This window comes from Protopterus annectens, chromosome 8.part0 (assembly GCF_019279795.1).
Source record: "Protopterus annectens isolate FY-2018-M chromosome 8.part0, PAN1.0, whole genome shotgun sequence".
NCBI classification, from domain to species: Eukaryota; Metazoa; Chordata; order Ceratodontiformes; family Protopteridae; genus Protopterus; species Protopterus annectens.
The window spans coordinates 955,740,979-955,761,419 of NC_056741.1; the positions used below are offsets into that span (position 1 = coordinate 955,740,979).

The 20,441-nt window shown below is 37.1% G+C and overlaps 1 protein-coding gene across 7 annotated transcripts in view; it reads left to right on the plus strand.

Annotated features, from left to right (window-relative positions):
• The window catches only part of MAG (myelin associated glycoprotein), a 2,406,588-nt gene that overhangs the window by 1,513,107 nt on the left and 873,040 nt on the right, over nt 1–20,441 (plus strand). The gene's annotated exons all lie outside the window — the stretch shown is intronic.

Below are 20,441 nucleotides of genomic sequence, written 5' to 3' on the forward strand. Positions count from 1 at the left end.
AAGTGTGCATGTGCAGGTGTGTGTCTGTGTGCATGTGGTAAGTATCTGAGCCTTGTGTAGTTGTAGTGTTATCAAAAGGGCTTTTTATAAGTTATAAGGTAAGCTGCATGTTAGGGTCTCAGCAGGGATGAGGTTAGGATTTTGGTTAGCATGTGTAAAGGTGAAGTAGGTGGCAAAGGTTCGATTTTGTCCTTTTGCCACTGTTTATGATCTCAGCATTAGTATATATAATTAGCAGTGAGTGTGAATGTGGGTGTGGGGGGGGGGGTTGACCCCCCTACATAGAACAGTGGTTATTTAATTTATTTATATCTATATATATATATATATATTGATTGACTGAGTTTTGACCATTTGTAGTCAATGTAGAACATACTAATTGGCTGCATCAGTGATTTAATGAAATGCATCTCTCTGTATGTATATGTATACACAAATAAAAGCAAAAACACAGTTTCCAGGATATCCTGTTGACTTAAAATTCTTCATTAGAATATAATCAGTAATCTCCAGCATGTTATTCCAAAAAAGATGGTTTATTTGTATGTCTTTATTTTTTTACTCCCAATGGATTTGATTAGACTTATAAACATTTTAAAACACAACCAAATTTAAGTAGTTTGCTGTAAATCACGTTTACTTTACACCATTCTGACTCACAAGCACTCCACTTTCTAGAGTTCAATGCATTAAAAAATAGATGTCTGGAAAAATTCAAATGAAATGAAATAACATCAAAGTTTAAGTTAATACCAGCAGTTGAACATCAGACCTTTTGCTTATAAGGTTAATGTGCCATCCACTACACCATAAAAACGTCTAAACACTTTTTGAATACAATACTACTTCAGTCTCTTATTTTTCTGTTCTGGCTTGATGCTAATAAATACATTCTAGTTGGGGGGGGGGGGGGTGTTAGCTACCAGCTGAAGTTGTCAGAAAATTTCCCTTTTGTCAAGCAATAACTCCATATTTCATCTTCTTACAGAAGTACTTAGATTCTCTATAACATGAAACACAAATTTCTTGAAATATGCAAATAATGTGTAATGTCTATACGATACATTATAATTATCTTTACTTTATGTAGTATATTCATGGTTCTGTACCCTTTGCTAAAGTTTCCCACTCAGTCTTGACAACATAAAAAGCATTACAGGAGATGCATGCAACAACATAAACAACATTGTTACCACTGCAATTGACATATTCTTTAGCGCCATATGTTTTCCTTGTTTTCTCATCACAACCATATAACCTATTAGCAATTAACTTGCAAGTGACACAAAAAACAGGCATATGTTCCCTTCCTTTTCTGCATGACCATTTCTCACACAGTATTCATTCCTTTATAATAAATGTTTCAAAGAGATGACTACATTACTTTTCAGAATCTTCCAATTATTTTTTCATAAAGCATTTAATAGGAAAACTTTAAACACTGATGTGTATTTGCATCCTTAGAGATGCACCTTGATCCTATTTATTCCTTTATATAGGATAGTGTTTGATTGATTTAGCAAGGTTGCAATAAACAGTATACATTCTCAGTTGTTTATCAAGTGCCAGTGCTACATTTTCAAAGAATGCCACACATTCCAAATGGCAGCATCGCCTCTTAACTCAAGCTATTCAATATTTAACAGAATAGGGCCCCTGTATCATTTTAGATAATTTCTGTCATGACTATCTTCATGATATCATATGCAATATCGTCATCTTCTGATCATGTAATTTAGCATGATATCCCAGAATAGCAACTATTTTCTCAGTTAGATAAGGAAGTTTCATAAGACAGCATGTTCTTACTTTAGAAAAACATGCTAATTTCAAGTTTCATGTTTAAGCATTTGTAAAGGCTAAATTATTAGATGGTAATGCAAAATACTCTGCTTACATATCAGCACTGTTTCTTTTTCTCTTCAAAGCACTCTACATGAGAAAAATGAAAAATATCCCCTGATGCCAAAGGGAAAAATGGAGCATACTATCACTTATAAGGAAATGTAGTGCAGGGAGTGCTATGATTATGCTATGAAACTGAAAAAGTACAGGCTTGTTATGCACTTTTCTGACATCAGATAGGTACTTAACAAGCATTTGTCAGACAGTTTTGCATGCTGTTAAGCTTTATTCTCCTGCTAGATATTAACAGAAATGTATACTGTCTAACAATGGCTGAAAATAGTAGATACATTGTGCATAGAGAAGGTCTACTTAGTGACCATGCAAACACAGTGAGGGTTAATTGTGTAACACTTTTTCAGCAGAATTTTGAGCCGGACCACAAAGTGAGCTGTAGAATAATACTGCATTGTTGTCATTCAGTGGCATTCTCTGAACCCAGGCTAAAATTAAGAAAGAACGTTTCTGAGTGACATGCACACTGTGTTATCTATTTAGTGTTATCATGATTTTCTTTTATTTGCTATTATTTTTGGCACAGGGTTGTTTTTTACAGGAGTCTCCCTCTATAGCAATGTAATCGTTTTGAATTCTTAGTGATAAGTGAAAGGTTTTTATCTTCATAAGCATAGATTTTATTACACATTAGCTGTATGCTCAGTTAGTTGCATCTAAGTTCACTTGACAATTCATCAGCTGGGATTGTCTTCATACCTGTCGTCTACTTTTCAAAATACCCAGCTTTCCAGTAATGTTGATATTCAGATTATACAGGTCTAATCATAAATTCATTTGACAAATACTTCTCATCTAAACCAGCTTTCACCATTATATTATTCCCTTCTGGGAGAACACTAGCAAGTCAGTAATGTTATCTCCTTTAAGTACTTTGAATCATAAATTAGTTTTGCCATAATTAGCATTCTGTGGCATAGCAGCCTTGTTGTGTGTTATAAATTAGGTCTAAATGATCTGATTGCGTTGTGCAGACCTTTATCCATCATGTATTACATCTGCTAAGGATTGGCACACAGTAGACATGTGGATCCATAAGACACTGACCAATGTGAAAAGCAATAAGGTGGGGGGGTTGTCTACTCAGAGACTTCACTATATTGCTGATCAGGACCCTGATGTGTTTGTTTTCACTGTCAAATTGCTTACAAATATGACCTTGTGAAGCTGTTTGCTAGACTGGAGCATAGAGACAGGAGGATAGAATGCATGCATTGTTTTAACTAAGGCTGCAGCACAGGAAGGGCTGGTCAGTGATTAGTTAAACAGGCAGGCCTTGCTGTCTGAATGCAAGGTGTTACAATAACCAGTGGCCAAGTACCACCTACTGGCATTAACAAATGCATCTATTGATGCAACATTCTAAAAATCAATCTACCCTACTGGCATTTAGTGTACTACAGAAATCCTTACCACTCCTCTGACAGAAAATGGTTCTAAATGGCAGGAGACATGAGTGGATTGAGATTATATTTTCCCTTCTTTCTACTTCATCTCTCTCTCTCTCTCTCTCTCTCTCTTTATCTTTTTTGCATCACATTAATGATACTGCATAGATCTCAGGGTCTCCACAGTTGCAGACAGAAAGTGACAGAGAGACTGAAATCAACATGCAGAATCTGCATACATTATGAATGCATGTTAATTAAAATTAAACATAACAGTGGGGGATAAAAAGAGTAAGCAGAGTCATTAGATGTTTGGGGTGTCCTAACAGCTGCCAGCATTTTACTGCTTGGTAGTGAATTGTCCTGAGGTAAGCAAACAAGTTATAATTTTGATTTCAATCAACTCAATGAAACAAAATTGTCCATAAATAGACAATATCAAGTCTACGTATTGAGGTACTGTATGAACACTGGATGCTTTCAGCACCTACATTTTAATATTGCTTTTTTATTGTTTTTCACAAAGTATTACTTGTTATTGAAGATGGAGTGGGGTCAGTTGTCCAGGCAGGTAAAACCCATCTATAAGTCTGGAGAATCTGAATTTTTTAGGAGCAGAGTTAAACCTATAGCTTTTGAAAAATGTAAAGCAAAGACTAGCTTTATAATTGGGTGAGCAGAGCAACAACTACATGTTTTTTCTAATAGAAATTTGAAAGCGTTCACATTAAGCAACAGATATACAAGCAGCCACTCTTCCCATTAGATGCACTTTTTAGAAAAAAGGAACATTTTATTCTATAAGTAAGTTTTATTTATCTGAAATGAAGATTAAAGACAAGGCAAAGAATTGTAGGAAATGCGTGGTATTAAATAATTAATTCTAGCAGGAAATGCCCCGTTAGTAGAGAGGCAGAGCTGAAATTAATCCAAAAAGACATTATCTAGCTATCTATCTATGAATCTTTCTATCTGTACAATATATGACATAAATTCAGAGGTTTCTGTATGCCTTCCATCTAAAAGTCATAGGGTATTGTCAATGCAACATTATTATATCCTGACTCCTTACTATAAAACATATAATCACTTGTAGGAGTCATACGCATGCCTGCTGCTTTACAACCTGTTTTAAATATGCATGGTAAGTTGATTGGTCTGGAACAGCTCCAGGTAACATGACATAGTGCATGATAGGAGTAATAATGGAGTGTAGCCATGTTTAAGCATGGCGATCTTTGTTTGCAGTTATGCTTGGGAAGGGAGATATGATAACCAAATATAGATATCATTTCCTAAAATTCTGATATATTCATTTTATTTTACTAATATTCTGAAAATACTATTTTACTTGTTGCTAACAGACATATTTATAATGCACTGCAAAATTTTTGTAAAAAAGTCTTTATGGTACAGATATTCATCACATGCCTCAGAATGTACAGATTTCCGCAGACAGTCCAGATTTTTGTCTCATAATATTGGCCTGTTCCTCATAAAATTTGTGGTTTTCAGTAAATTATTTAGGATTGAAGTAATTAAATAATGACACACATTTGCATTTTAGACTTTATATCCTTCAGAAAATGTATTCTAACATAAATTCTAGCAACCTTCTAATTTTATAAGAAGAATATTTAAAATCTCCATCATTTTAGACTTTGTCCAGATTTCAGGAGCTAAGAGGTTGAGAGGTTTCGATCAATTTGTATTCATTACAAGGTTTCATTTTGACAAAGGGTTCAAACATTTGAAGCCTTATCCATTTGTATACCATCTCTTAACTTGTACATTAAACCATATTTGTGCTTTACTATTTATTGTTCAAAAATGTATCTGACATCCTTTCAAAGATCATTATATGCAACCCCCACATCCATCCATTCTAGTGAACAACTCTGGATCATTACATTGTATTTAGTATCACAACCACAAGAGAGAAAACTATAGGGAGAAGCTTCCTTATCAATATCTGTTGTGTTATTAAAGCAATAACACCTTACGTAAGAGTACACAAAACCTAAAAAAACATATTTCATGCAAAGAATGCACTTCATCAATTTAAGTCTACCATTCTGTACTTTAACCCTAATCGTATCCAGGTTAACATGCCATTTAGCCTGATGTACCAGTCCTGGAATGATGGTGGCACAGTACTTATACCTTCCTGAGATACATTTCTTTGTTATTCTCAATATAAAAATCTGTAATTTACATAGGAGTGGTGGTACACCCATCCTGCCCAAATCTAACTTTTTGTTCACTGCATCCAAATAGCCTAAGCTACAGTAAAAGTAAAAAAAATGCAATTGGTCTGTGAATTTTGGGTATTTCCTTACTTCTTGTTTTTCTGTTGAACCAAGAGAGAAAAGTAGATGATATAAGAATTCATATATTAGCAGTACGACCCTTTCTTTATATGTGATTCTTTAAATCAGTAAGTCATGATATGTACACTCTACCTCTCATATTTGTCTTTCTAATGTTATACTTGGTAGCAGAAATTTCTCACAGGGCAAGTGTTTTTTACCTCACTTAACCATAACACTCAGTTTTAAGGTATTTTAAGGCAACTTCTTCATACAAACAAAGGTAAGTAGATTGTAGATAAAATTTAACTTACAAAAGATTAATTCTTCTAAATTCTTTAAAGCTGTAAGCCTAATATAATAGTAGCATAAAGGTGATTTGCAATAAATCATTACATGCTTTTTATGCAAGTTACATTGTTTCCTGAAATAAGCTAATCAGGAGTTCATATTTTTATTTTATTTTTATTTATTTTATTTTATTTTGCATTTGTTGACCGGCCTAGTCTAACTGGATATCTGTCCATTTTCAGTAGTGGCCCGGGGAGAAAAGCTCCACATAAAAACAAAGCAGAAATATTGCAACTACAGATACAGTTCACTTGTCAGACAAAACAGCTGTTTACATAGTAACATAGTAATCATGATAGATAACAAACCAATTTTATTTATTTATTTATGTTTTTCTTTGTTAGACCAAGCAATCATACAAGAAAAAAGTATTTAGAAGGGTGTGAGACATTCCATAATAAAGATTGTATACATCACAGAAGAACATATAATTATTTACAAGGAAGGGACATATTATTTAAATGGCAGTGACTCATCTATAAGGCAGTGACACATTCATAAGGCACTTGTTGGGTACGATCATCCTAACTTATAATAGTATCTGCGAAGAATGGGTTTTGTACAGTCTCAAGTTAGCTAACTGATCAGATTAACAGAGGGGTAGAAGGCAATGGTCTTAAAAGTAGCAATGATGTGAGTAGTATTTAGTGTGAGAACCCAGGATAACAGGAAGAGGAATCTTAGTCTGGGTTGGTACAAGGACATAGCCAGTGGGTTCTAAGGTATATTTTGAGTTTCTTTTTGAATAGTGGAGTTGTAGATAGAGATGTGAGTTCACCAAGAAGTAGGTTCCAGATTTTTCCCACAGAGTTAGATAAAAGGGAATCACCTGCTTTATTGTTGGGTTTTGTCTAGATATGAGTAGATTATTTGCTGAGCGTAGGTTTGTAAGAGTTTTATATGGAGTGATTAGACTCATGAGTATTGGTGTATTGCTTAGATATTAAAGGGTCTTATGGGCAATAATAAGTTTGGTGGAATTGAATTTGATTTTGCAGCTCCAGCCAACCCAGTTGTTTCAGATTCATACAATCGCATCACTTCATACACTCGTGGAGTTACACTTTTCTATTCATCTGGATAGCAAACTGAAAGATGTGAATTACATTTCATATATTTTACTATATGATATTTCTTTGACTTGCAATTGACTAAAACATTCAATATTTTTTGGTCTACTTACTGACTTAAAACAAAAGAATAAACATATTGAATTAAATGAAATAAATAGTAAAAATTATATCAGGTAAGATTTCTTTTCTTTTTTTTTTTTTTGGTATATGAGGCAATATATTTTTCCATAGTATTTGGAGCTGATGACACAATACATTTTTTTTACCTTCTTAAATTTTAATTGCATTAAGTATGTACATTGCTTCACAGTTGTATGTCTGTATATAGTCATATGTCATTGCTTTGTAGTCTTAGGCTTATGATATGCTTTCTATGTAATTTTCATCTGTAATGTGTTAATATTACCTATGAAATGGATATGCATTAGAAGTCATCTTATTTCAAGATCATAAAAGTACAGCTATTTATTCACTAACCTTTGCCATTTAATGTTACCCCTGCATCTCATTTTCAGTTTACATGTCTACTAACTAAATAATGTGCATGTCTTTTTACTCAACTTTAAAGGTCTGAAAAGATCCATAAAGCAAACCAGATCAGTCAGCCCAGATGTAGAGTACATAAGTGCTTTCATCTGCTATCTAGCCTTCTTGACAATCAAAGCATCACTGTGATATTTGTTAGTTCACAGTTCCCTTCTAAATACCATGCCAAATAAAATTTATGGTAAGACATACCACAAAAGATATTATGACATGTCATAATTTGCCTAAAGGCCTAGCCAACTGCCATGATGTGATTATCATGTTCTAATTCTGTCTTGCTTTGCCTCTAATTGTATTATAAAGCACGATGAAGGAAGTTATTAGTGAATTAAGTATATTATAGTGAATGTTGGTTTATCTGTATGCAAAGTATAATACTGCCTGAGCTAGGATTACAGTCTGTGCCCTTTTGCTTGTATTTATTGTTCGCATTCTGTACCTGCAGCGGTAGCACTGTTGCCTCACAGCAAGAGGTTCTCCCGTTTGATTCTCAGCCGGAATGCGGGGAGTGCTTTCTGTGTGGAGTCTGCATGTCCTCCCCGTGGTCGGGTGGCATTCGAAAGACATGCGCAAGGGCGTGCCTTCGTTGTAGGTTGAACATTGAGCTGGCACCTCGGTGTTCATGAAAATCTACTGACAATCATTAGCAGACCGGAGTTCCGCTGTGGTGACCCCTAACCGGGAAAAGCCGAAAGACAACAACAACAACAACCTGTGATTCAAGAACAAATTTACTGCCTCCCTCTATACTTTTCTTTGATTGTTAGGTGTATTTCATCTCACCTTCTATCTCACTGCCTTCTTGCTACCTCTCCTATATCCCTGTTCATCCAGTCAGGTACTCTCTAGTCTCCTCTTGTCTTTCCTGTGTTTCCACTGGTCCATTTCTGACTTGTATTACTTATTCCCTTCCCTTTACTTACCTTAACACCTTTTGTTTGTTTTTCAGCTTGAAACTCCAGTACCACTACCTGGGTTACCCCCACAGTGCCACCATTTACTTCTAATATTTGGAACACAGACATTCCTGACGTCCCTCCAAATATCTTCAAAGACGTGTTTTCACTATAACCTATAGTGTAGGTGTCTGCATTCAGCTTTCAGGTGTTTTTGTTTCTACTTTCTAAATGTTCTGGGTGACTTCTAGGGTTAGCACACTAGTGGCTTGACCGACCAGAAAATGCCTTTCCCTGTAGCTGCTCCTTCCTTCTTCCCCATAGACTACTTTCCCATAGCTATTACCCAACCCCAGTGTTTAAACCAATTAAACCTATAGATGGCTGCAAATGTGTGCAGTCTTTTTAAGCTAAAGGGAGAAGTAACTAATTGAATAAAGTGTGGAAAAAAGGTATTTTTAAGCTGAAGGGACAAGAAACTAACTGCATAAAGTATGGAAAAAGGTGATAGTTTTTGGCAGGACTCTTACCTCTTCCAGTGGGGGCTGGCCCTACTCCATTCAACCTCGCTATGCTCGGGCTCACTTTGCTCCCCTACCCTACCCCCATTCCCACCCACCCCCACAACAGAAAAACAAGAAGTTAGGAAATACCCAAAATTCACAGACCAATTGCATTTTTTTTTTACTTTTACTGTAGCTGTAGCTTATTTGGGATGGAAACAAAAAGTTAGATTGGCATTAGATGGGTGTACCCACACTATGTAAAATTTAGATTTTTTATATTGAGAAATAAAAAGAAGAAATGTATCTCAAGAAGGTGGTACCTGCCACCATCATCATTCCAGGACTGGTACATCTGGTACATGGCATTAAATGGCTGGTTAATAGGGTTAAAGTACAGAATGATGGATAGACTAATTGATGAAGTGCATTCTTGCATTGAAATATGTTTTTTTTTTTTTTGGTACTCTAATGGTGTGTTATTGCTTTAATAACACAACAGATATTGATAAGGAAGCTTCTCCCTACCACCAATCCAACACCTCCACCTCATAACTCCTCCCACTATTCCCAACCTATCATTTCTCACACCACACCCAGATAAATACAACCTCTCCATACACTACAAACCACTCCATCTACATAATCCTCCAATCACTAAGTCTCCACTTGCATTCACTCCTCTATTCCCAACCTTACTCCCTCCTTTACCTCACCTCACTTCATCACTTCCAGACTCTCAGTATATTATTTACTCCTCCTTCTAATATATATCCTAAACTTCTACCACCTACTACTCCCTACCTATTCACATCCTCTAACCCACTCTCAACTTCTTAAAACCTTAGTGTCTTACAAACACAACCCCAACTATGTCTCTTCTGTTCAACATCTTCTCTCTCACATTCACTCTACATACAATTCTTTCTCTTGATTAAACTAACTTTGTATCATACTACTTTTCATCCATCACCCCCTCTTCCACTACATCAGCTCACTATCACATCTCACTTAGCTACACAACTATCTGCTCTAGCTTATATCTCAATAATCCTATACTACAAAAGAAAGTCATTCTGCTCCCCACACAGCACAGCATTATGTCTCACCAAGTTCAAAAACTTATCAACTACTCTAAAAAGGCCCCTTCTTACCTACTACTCTACTCTCTGTAAATTAACCCTCAGTGGTGACATGCACCCTAATCCTGCCCCCCATCACATAGCTTTCCCTGCTACTCAACATGTCTAAATTATACAACTCTTAATCTCTAAAGCATTAAGAACAAGATTCCTCACCTGCATGCATGGCTAAGCCAACACAAACCTGACTTCACTGCCCTCACTGAAACCTGGCTAAAGGCAAATATCACAGATTCTGAGATCCTTCTGCCAAACTTCTCCTTCCTCAGATCAGACAAAATCCATAAAAAAGGTAGTGGCATTTCTTTACTATACCCAAGCAACTACACAGTCATCTCTTATTCTAAGCCTATTCCTCCATTCTCCTCTGCTGAGCTATTAGTTACCTTCCTTAAACTTAATAATAGCAAAAGCCTCTGCATTATAGTTATATACAGTCCCCCAGGTAACAACAGCCCAATTCTAGAGGACATTCTAGCCTGGACAACCATCAACATACAAAACAAAACTATTATTCTAGGAGATGTCAATATCATTTGGCTAGACTTCACCAATAGAAACTCCTCTACAAATGTCAACCTCTATACATACTCCTAACTTATTTCTGAGGTCACCAGACCACACAAAAACAATAACAAAGGGTATACCTTAGACTGGATCCTGGTTTCTGAACCCGATAACATCTCCTCCACAGGCACTCTCCCAGACAGTATCAGCTACTACTGTCCCACATTCATTACAAGGAAGCCCACGTCTACACCCAGCCCCCACCAATATAGATATTACCATGATTTGACTAATTTCACCCATGATACCCTTAATGACATACTTCAAAAAGTAAACTAGAGTCCACTAAAATCTCCTCCACTCAATGAAGCTGTAGAATTCTTTAATTCTACATTTCTACAAACCCTAATTAGTCTTGCTCCCCTCAGACTCAAAATAATCAAATCTAAACATGCCTGTTGGCTATCTAAAGCCACAAAGCAACTCATGTCCACTAGGGATAGGGCATGGAAAACCTGGCAAAAAGATAAAACATCCACCAACCTCAATCATTACAAACATCTTCGAAACCAAACCAAATACTTAGTTACCCAAGATTAATGACAACACTTCCTATCTACGCCAGACCAGAGTAAACAAAATCCCCAAAAATTCTGGGGGACCATTAATTCCTTATTCCACCCAGGGACTAATAACACTCCATGCCCAAACCCAGACAAAAACCCCTCTGAGCTAGCAATACTCTTCAGCACATATTTTATTGATACTATTACTAAACATACAACCTCTTTCCCACACATCAACCCGGATACTACTGAATCCCCAAAAACTCACAATCCTTCAACCCCCCTACCCTACTTCACTCTATCACCCATTCCTATATCCATCATCCACAAACATCTCCTTAAACTAAAACCTTGTACAAATGCTCCTGATAACTTATCTTCAGAATACCTAAAACTAGCAGCCCTTTCCATCGCTTACCCCGTTAGCATCCTAATTAATAGGTTAATTCAAGAATCCTGCATTCCAGACATCTGGAAAAAAGCAATCAGGAACAAAAACAATAGCACTGGATGTAACACAGCAGAATGTCCAATTTATTGTAAGTAAGTGCTTTCGAGGGTCCACCTCTTCAACAGACTTAGATAAAAATGACTCAAAAGAACCACATTAAATAGTACTTCAATTAACATTAATTACATCAATTAAAACAATTAACTTATTTAAAACCATATTAAAAATTGTGAACATCACAACATACATAAACTAAAAACACTAATGTATCAACTATCTTGCTTTCAGGAAAGGTTTGATGGAGACCATATTATTCAAACCTGGTGCTTTATCAGCGTGCTATAGCATAATCCATTTTTGTTCTGCTGCCTCAGTAATATTTCTGGCAAAAACAACAAGTCACAAGAAAAGAAAAAATACCAAGTAATCAGAAGCCAAAAAGAACAGACCAACCACCTTGTGAACCGCAATTTATTCCAATAAGTTGTGCGCTTTCTTCCCCACTAAAGGGACTTCCTCAGAACAGGAAATCCCTTTCTGAGGAAGTCCCTTTAGTGGGGAAGAAAGCGCAACTTATTGGAAAATATTGTGGTTCACTAGGTGGTTGGCCTGTTCCTTTTGGCTTCTGATTGCCTCAGTAATATTTCTCATGTCGCCTCCCCTTTTCCTAACTGCAAGCGTCGCCAGGACCAAAAACTTAAACATATGCTCACTTCCTTCATTCTTAGTGTGTATAGCCAGGGCACTACTATCCTTGTTATTTCTTATATTCCTCATGTTTTCAAGTATCCTGTCTTTGAATTGTCGATTGGTCATACCAATGTAGTATGAGAAACATTTGACACAATAACTCAAATATATTACATTAACTGTTTTACAGTCAGCATAATGAGAAGGCTCTATTTTAAAGCCTAACTTAGGGTGTATATAATTGGTACCTGTGTGTATATATATCCACAGGCAGTGCAACTCCTGCACGTATAGGTACCTACTCTATCTGATCTGAGAGTAGTCCTATGGAAACTGAATTTATAGCAAAGATGATTTTTTAAGGTTTTGTTATTTTGAAAACTAAACTTAGGCTTGTCTCCTACTATTCCCTTCAACTCATCTAAAGAAGAGAATATATTCCAGTTCTTATCAATAACATCGCAGATCATATTTATGTTGCTAGCATATGTCAAAGTTATTCTCAAATCATTACTATTCTCAATAGGGATCTGTCGTGTCATCTCAACACTCTCGGCAACACTACCTGCATGTGAATCACATAATGTTATATTATTGGTAAAGTAAGATTTACACCTGCCATGTACCAAGCTACGTATGTCATTCCTATTGCTTGCAGTAAAATCATGCCCCAAATGAAAGTCTACTACAGGCAATGGTGTTATTATGTTACCTCCTAGTTCTGACTCACTTCTTAGTGGGAGGGGCAGAAAACAGACAATGGCAATTAATCATCCTTGAATGCAGCACAAGGTATTTACAACTGCTTATTGATTTTTTCCACCCGCAAGAGGAAGAGCTATTGCCTGAAATTAACAGGCTACAGAATGATATCTATGATAACCATTCATCAGCTGTGTTAGGTGACAAGATGGATACCCTCTATGAAAATATTCAGAACTATGAAAAAAAGGCTGCAAGTGACCAAAGTCAGAAAGTTGCAGAGGGACTTTGGTGACTTCAGAAATGGCAACGTTTTTTCGTGGAATAGAAACAGGAATGATACACACCCTATACGGCATGAGAGTGTGGTTGCTGGGACTACCAGTAATGCTAGCGATGAGTCTACCCTATTGTTTCCGTGAAATGTTTTCCTCCTCTCCCACTAAGAAGTGAGTCGGAACTAGGAGGTAACGTAATAACACCATTGCTGTAGTAGACTCTCATTTGGGGCATGATTTTACTGCAAGCAATAGGAATGGCATACGCAGCTTGGTATCAGGAACTGACCATATGCACAAGGAGCAGGTTGTTAAACCAAAGGAACACAAAATACAACGGTCAAATCATGCTACTAGCAACAAAGATTCTGCAACACCAACGACATCAGATATGAGTCGTATTTTTATTAAACAAACCATTCCCGATTAGAGGAAGGTCTAGGATTCGACTGAAAAATCAGAAAATGAGGAGAATGCAAAGCACAGAAGATTGGAACAGAGAGGGAAAAAGATTCAAACAGGTTTGATTTTCAACATTTCGACGTATGAATTGACAGATGTTCAGAGATTATTATTGAGTAAAAGGCTCAGCTTTGTACTGGCTAGAAGAGCACAAATAACTGATGTTCTTAAGGACCTAAGATTATTTGCTAGAACACTGACATTGCATGTATTTTTTAACTATGCTCTTAGTGTTCAATCGATTTTTAAAAATCCTGGTGTGTTTGTTCCACCCAGCAATGCTGTTATTGATACTTTTGCGGAGATCTGTGATAAACAGATCAGGGACAGGCTTGATGGCGGGGAAGAGCATAAGCAGTTTCATAATATGTCTAAAGAAGAGAATGACACATTGAAAGAACTGAGAGAATTAGCTTGTATTGAAGTTAGACCAGCTGATGAGGGGGGGGGAGTAGTTATTTTAGATAATGAGCTGTACTACAGACAGATGTATGTTCTTTTACATCAAAGTGACACCTATGAATGTGTATCAGTAGCTACTGTTAAAGCTATTATGGATAGAATAGATTTTTTGATGTTTGATCTATTAATAACAAATACTCTCCCCCATCTCAAAAATACTTGAAAGATGTATCCACACCCAGCTCTTACATCACTTAGTTAAACACCAATTACTTTTGCCCACTCAACACAGATTCAGGCCCTGCCATAGTACCAACACTGCCCTTATTTCCTTCTTAGATACAGTCAATAAAGCTCTTGATGCTGGGTTCTTAGTCTCAGCTCTCTTTCTAGATCTGTCTAAGGCATTCAACACCATTTCACACTCTCTACTAATTACCAAACTCTCCAACCTATGACTCCCCCCACACCCTTCTATGGTATACCAATTACCTCAATAATAGACAGCAATCCACCAAATGGCAATACTCCCCCTCCCCCTTTATTCCTACAAATACAGGTGTTCCCCAGGGTTCTATACTGGGTCCCCTCCTTTTCAGCATATTCATCAACAACTTCCATCTATCTCTAACATATATCTCCATCATCCAATATGCTGATGACTCAACTATAATCTGTTTCTCTAAATCTCTCACCAAACTACAGCATCTCACCCAAGAAGCATTCAACTATACTGAGATCTGGATGTCCAAAAAACACCTAGCCCTAAACCCCCCAAAAAATAACTCTTATTATTTACCCCCTCAAAAATGAGCCATATAAACAAATCTCAGTTTACTGTTACCTCCCACAATAACACGGTCTTAGAAGTTGTCCCTAGTACAAAACTGCTAGGAGTCATTTTTGACAACAGTTTAACTTTCAACCTTCATATCCACAATAACATAAAGAGAACACTTCAAAAGCTAGGCACCATTTACAGGCATAACTACTTCCTCAGCCTCTCCACCAGAAAGGCCCTAGCCTCTTCATTTCTTCTCCTTATTCTGCTGTATGGTGCCCCCATCTTAACCAACCTACAATCCTCCCTAAAAAGTAAACTTGACTCCTGCTACAATAAAATTGCCAAATTTGATACAAACTCTAAATACGCCACACACCACTGTTCTTTTCTCCAACAACTCAATTGTCTACAATCACCCCACCACCTCATATACCTACAATTAACTACAGCCCACAAGTCAATCTTCCAACCAGAAACTGCCCTTCACTGTCATCCTTAATAACCAGATACCACCCCACATGCCACCTCAGGTCAGAAAACAAAATGTTGCTTTCTGTAGTGAAACCAAAACTCTCAGCTAGCAAATGCTATATTCCTATGCCGTCTCCAAGTTATGGAATACTCTTCCTCCCTCTCTCAGAATGATCAGCAATCCAACCGCCTTCAAAAAATCCTTAAAATTGCATCTCTTCTCTCAACGGATATGCTCCTGCTCCCTTCCAATCACCTAATGACCTGATTTCCCACACTAGGTTCCTATCTCTACCTACCTCCATATACTTTCCACCCACTCTCTTCTATTTCCCTCTTGCTTCTCTCCCCTCCCTACTTCACACTTCCATCCCAATCTGTTTTCTCCTGCCTACATACTTCTATACCCGCAGCCCTATACTTCTAGCCTCATACTACTATATACCCCTATCCTGCACTTCTACCTTCCTTATCTTCCTTTCCTGCTCACCACTATTTTTGACTCTGCCTTTATACTATCTCACCTATACAGTGTACCTTCCACATTCTCCTTCTGTCACATATCTACCTCCCTCCTTACATCCACCCCACGAACTTCCTTCCCTCTAACACACCAACACCTTTGATAGAAGTTAATATGCTAATAGTTTATTTGAATTTGAAGTTAATATACTAATAGATGTGCAAAATTCTCTGTCACTCATACGCTGTTGACAATTGCCTTGTAAATATATTCTATGTATCAACATTGTTAAATTGTACTCTATGGTCTATTTTATAAAGTTTTTTTGCTTTGCTATGTACATGGTGGAGCTTTTCTCCTCGGGCCTCCACTGAAAATGGGCTCTTCTTAGGCCCAGTGGACTTTCCCGGTCAACAAATGCAATAAATAAATAAATAAATACATACATACATAAATAAAGAAACATCATGAAGCTAAGGGAAAAAGGCCAAATTCAAACCAAGGTCCACTTTGTATTACACTCTATACAAATTCGGGAATTTCATTTCACTCTTTAAAAATGGGGAGTGTCAGTACTGTCACTTGCAGAAATCCAGTTTGCTCCCAATAACAGCAGGGTTTCACTGCCACTACAGACTATATCCATTCAGCAAGCAATAATGCCTGACAGGGTGTGTGTTAATGTGTAATTAACACTTGTGCAGCTTTGGGCCTCTACACTCCTGGTAAAGCATTAATTACACATTAACATACACACTCTGGAGGGCATTATTGCACTTAGACAATGAGTTTGTTGTAAAATTGTTGTGTTTTACTTGCTTATTTATTTTTTAAGTACTATATTATTTTTTTTTATATTTTTAATGTAAAATAGTTCCTCCACCTACTGTTTCAAACTTGCTGTAGTATATGTTAATGGTGATGGAGGACGCATTTTACATCAAATATATATAACAAATAATATAGTGCTTAAAAAAATAATAAGCAAGTGAAACACAACAATTTAACGTACAGCCCATTCTCTCTCTCCCATACACACATTCACAGTCTCTTCTGCTTTCACACACACATTCACTCACACAAGGTCTGTCTCACCCTCTTTCTCAATCTCTCAGTCTCCAGCTGCTGTCATGTACACATTCAGTCTCCCTCTCTCGATCTCTCTCACAGGCAGTCTCCTCTGCTTACATACATGCATTCACTCACACATCACTCTTGCTTTCTCTCTTACTCTCTTACTCTCCATCTCTCTCTCTCTCTCACACACACACACACACACACACACACACACACACACACACACACACACACACACACATGCACACACAAACGCACACACACAGTCTCCCTGCTTTCATGCATGCATTTACGCACATATGCAGACAAACATAAACAGACTCTCGATCGATTGCTCTATCTCTCTTACACACATACACTCTCACACATGCTGTATTTTTATTTATTTATTTTTATTTATTTTACACTCACTAAACAGCAAAAGCACTGCTTAGCGAGTGTAAAATAATGGCTCGCTCACTCTCACTTTCACTGACATGCATGCATACACTCCCACACAGACATAACACACATAGACACACATACCTTTTTTTGTCATTGTCTTCATTTTTATATTTTACATTCACTAAACAGCAAAACGCTGCTTAGTGAGCATAAAATAATGGTGGCCATTCCTTTTCCTTAGACAGAGCTCCACGGCAGCTTGATAAGCTGCTGTGAAGCGGTGGACTCGTTTTTCACAAGGCATTACTTGTACATTAATACCCTGCTGGAGAAAGCGCATTCTCCAATCAGGGTATTGCATGTACAGTTTGCCCGTTGTCTAAAATGGAATAATACCACCCTCTTTCCAGTAAACTGGAAGTAGTTTCCCAGCAGGGCCATTGAGATTGCATGAGCATTGTGTGCAGCACTGTTTCTGAGAAGGCCGTCCTTCTGTGCCATCGTGGCAAAAGTGCCTTTTTAGAAGGGTAGTTCCAGTTAGCTGGAATAGCCTATGGCCATAGTTTAGTAATGAAATTAGCCCTGTTAACTATAAAGGAAAACTAAGAGTAGCTCTGTCTAACTCTTACAAATGCTGCTGCTGTATGGGTAATAGGTAGTTATAGTAAAACCTGAACTACCTCTCACCTGCAGGGTGGTGTTTAGTAACTAATATGGAGAGGAATGAAATGCTATACAAGGGGCTTTTACTTCTCTTATAGGCACTACTGTCAATGTGGACCACTGTGTGCAGTGAAAAAAGTCCCAATAATGTAAATATTGCCTTAATATAGTATTGCCTGCTCTTGCAAATAATGCTTCAATTGTCATCTCACTTAGTTGTTTTACTATAACTCTCTGCATTCATTACTGTGAAACTGTGCTATTATTTGTTTGTGCATTTATTATTTTGGTTCAGGTTTACTTCTGTTAAGTCACATGTTGTATATAACGTCTGGTTGTCTCTAAGTTGTGCTATTTGTGACTTTGGCCTGAGTTGTGCCTGACAAGGATTCTTCTACTTGTCCCTTATCTTGTTATCAAATCAAACCAAGTTGTCAAATAAACAAACAAATAAATATATGTATGTATGCATACAGCATTCATTTATTTATTTATTTGAGTTTGTTACCTGCATAGAGTACTGATCAACAAAGACCAATTTCTGGTCCAGCTTGATTTGCTTGGATACAACTCATGAGGTACATAATTTGTAAGGCAAGGTTACAGGCACTAGCATACATGACTCAAGATGCATCTTCAGTGGTAAATACTACTGTCATCTATGCAGTTCATGAACAGAAATATGTGCATGGCAATCTATGTAGAGTTTTGTGAAATGGACAGCATACTGACCATGGTCAGTTTACCATATAGTTCTACAATGGTCCATCCACTGTAAAAAGTGGACTGTATACCTATCGGGTTTTACAAGAGTAAGAAAGCACAGAAGGGCAGCCACTGAGCCCACTACTTTGAGCACTGGAAGAAGGAGTGCTGGAGAAGGGATCATGATTCAGAATTTCATAGACACACATTTATTGGCATACATACATGCTGGTGTATATAAGTATATTTATGTATATTTATGGAGTATAAAATTTTGTCTGCTGACATGTGTAAGTGAAAGGTGCTTATAGAAAGGTTCATGATATAACAGGATTTGCTCCCTGCATAACACTGATGCTGTGGTCTTATATTAAACAAACAATCACAAAGGATAGCAAGGGCAGTTTTGTAATTCTGCTATATCTAGATACTGATGGGTCTGGAAAGGCTTGCACATTGCAGTAAGGGCACACTGGTTGCCATGTTGTGCCCCAGCCTTTATTACCCACAGCTTGCATAAAATGAGATTCATTTTTGTAGGGTGTACAGCATGTGTGCACTGAAGGGTTTATGAGCCTGTACATTGATGGATTTGTGAGATATGCAGATGTGTAGCATGGGTCTATATTAATTAATCGGAAACTAATTCTAGAGAATGGTAGATCATCGAACACAAGCCAGTGAATGTCCATTCACCGAATGTTCACTTCAGTTAATGTTTTTCTAAAGGAAGGAATTACTTGCCCCCCACACTGACCGTAACACAAACTACATTATATCAAAGCCACCAAGGTGGGGGCTAAGCCTCCCACACCCCCAATTTGGGACCTGCTCCCCCAAATCTCTCTACTTATATATACCAACTCCAACATTGTATTACAGTGGAGAAAAGGGCAAATTTCCTAACACTGGCCGACTAACTCGCTTCCCTTAGAAAAACATTCACTAAATTGAACATTTAATGACTGGCTGTTTGCTGGTTTCTGTTCGATGAATGGCTCTTTGCTAGAATTAGTTTTCAAGGCCAAGAAGTGATTCTCTGCAAGTAAGACCCAGATGCAAGGCAGAAAACAGTTCAAGTAGACAAAAATTGCCAGCACCAAATTCAGTGTAAAGCATCAAAAAGCATCCACAAGGCTGATAAGTATATAAAGTTTATATACTTATCAGCCTTTTGGATGCTTTTTGATGCTTTACACTGAATTTGGAATTAGTTTTCAACAAATTAACATAGACCCTTGTAGAACATAGATACTCACATGCACACACGTGCTTTCAAACACAAACATACACACACATATATGTGTGTGTGTGTGTGTGTGTGTGTGTGTGTGTGTGTGTGTGTGTGTGTGTGTGTGTGTGTGTGTATGTATATATATATATATATATATATATATGTATAAACACAGTGGGCCAAAATCTTTAATACCTTCACTGTGTACACACTCTGTATTTAAGAACATCCCTACCACATTTTTTGTGCTTTCTAGTCAATCAGAAATATTACACTAAGTGTACATGTAGTATAGACTTTGTGGTGACCTTTACAAATCCTCTTCGATATTTAAGGCTGCAAGAAAATCAGTAGGCCAACTAGAATTAGAAGGAAGAAGGTGTGAGTTACACTTGTTTTGTGTGTTCAGTCAGAAGAGTGTGCACTTAGAGGGGTCTATATTAGATGAACGAATGCTTAAAATGTTGAGTACGA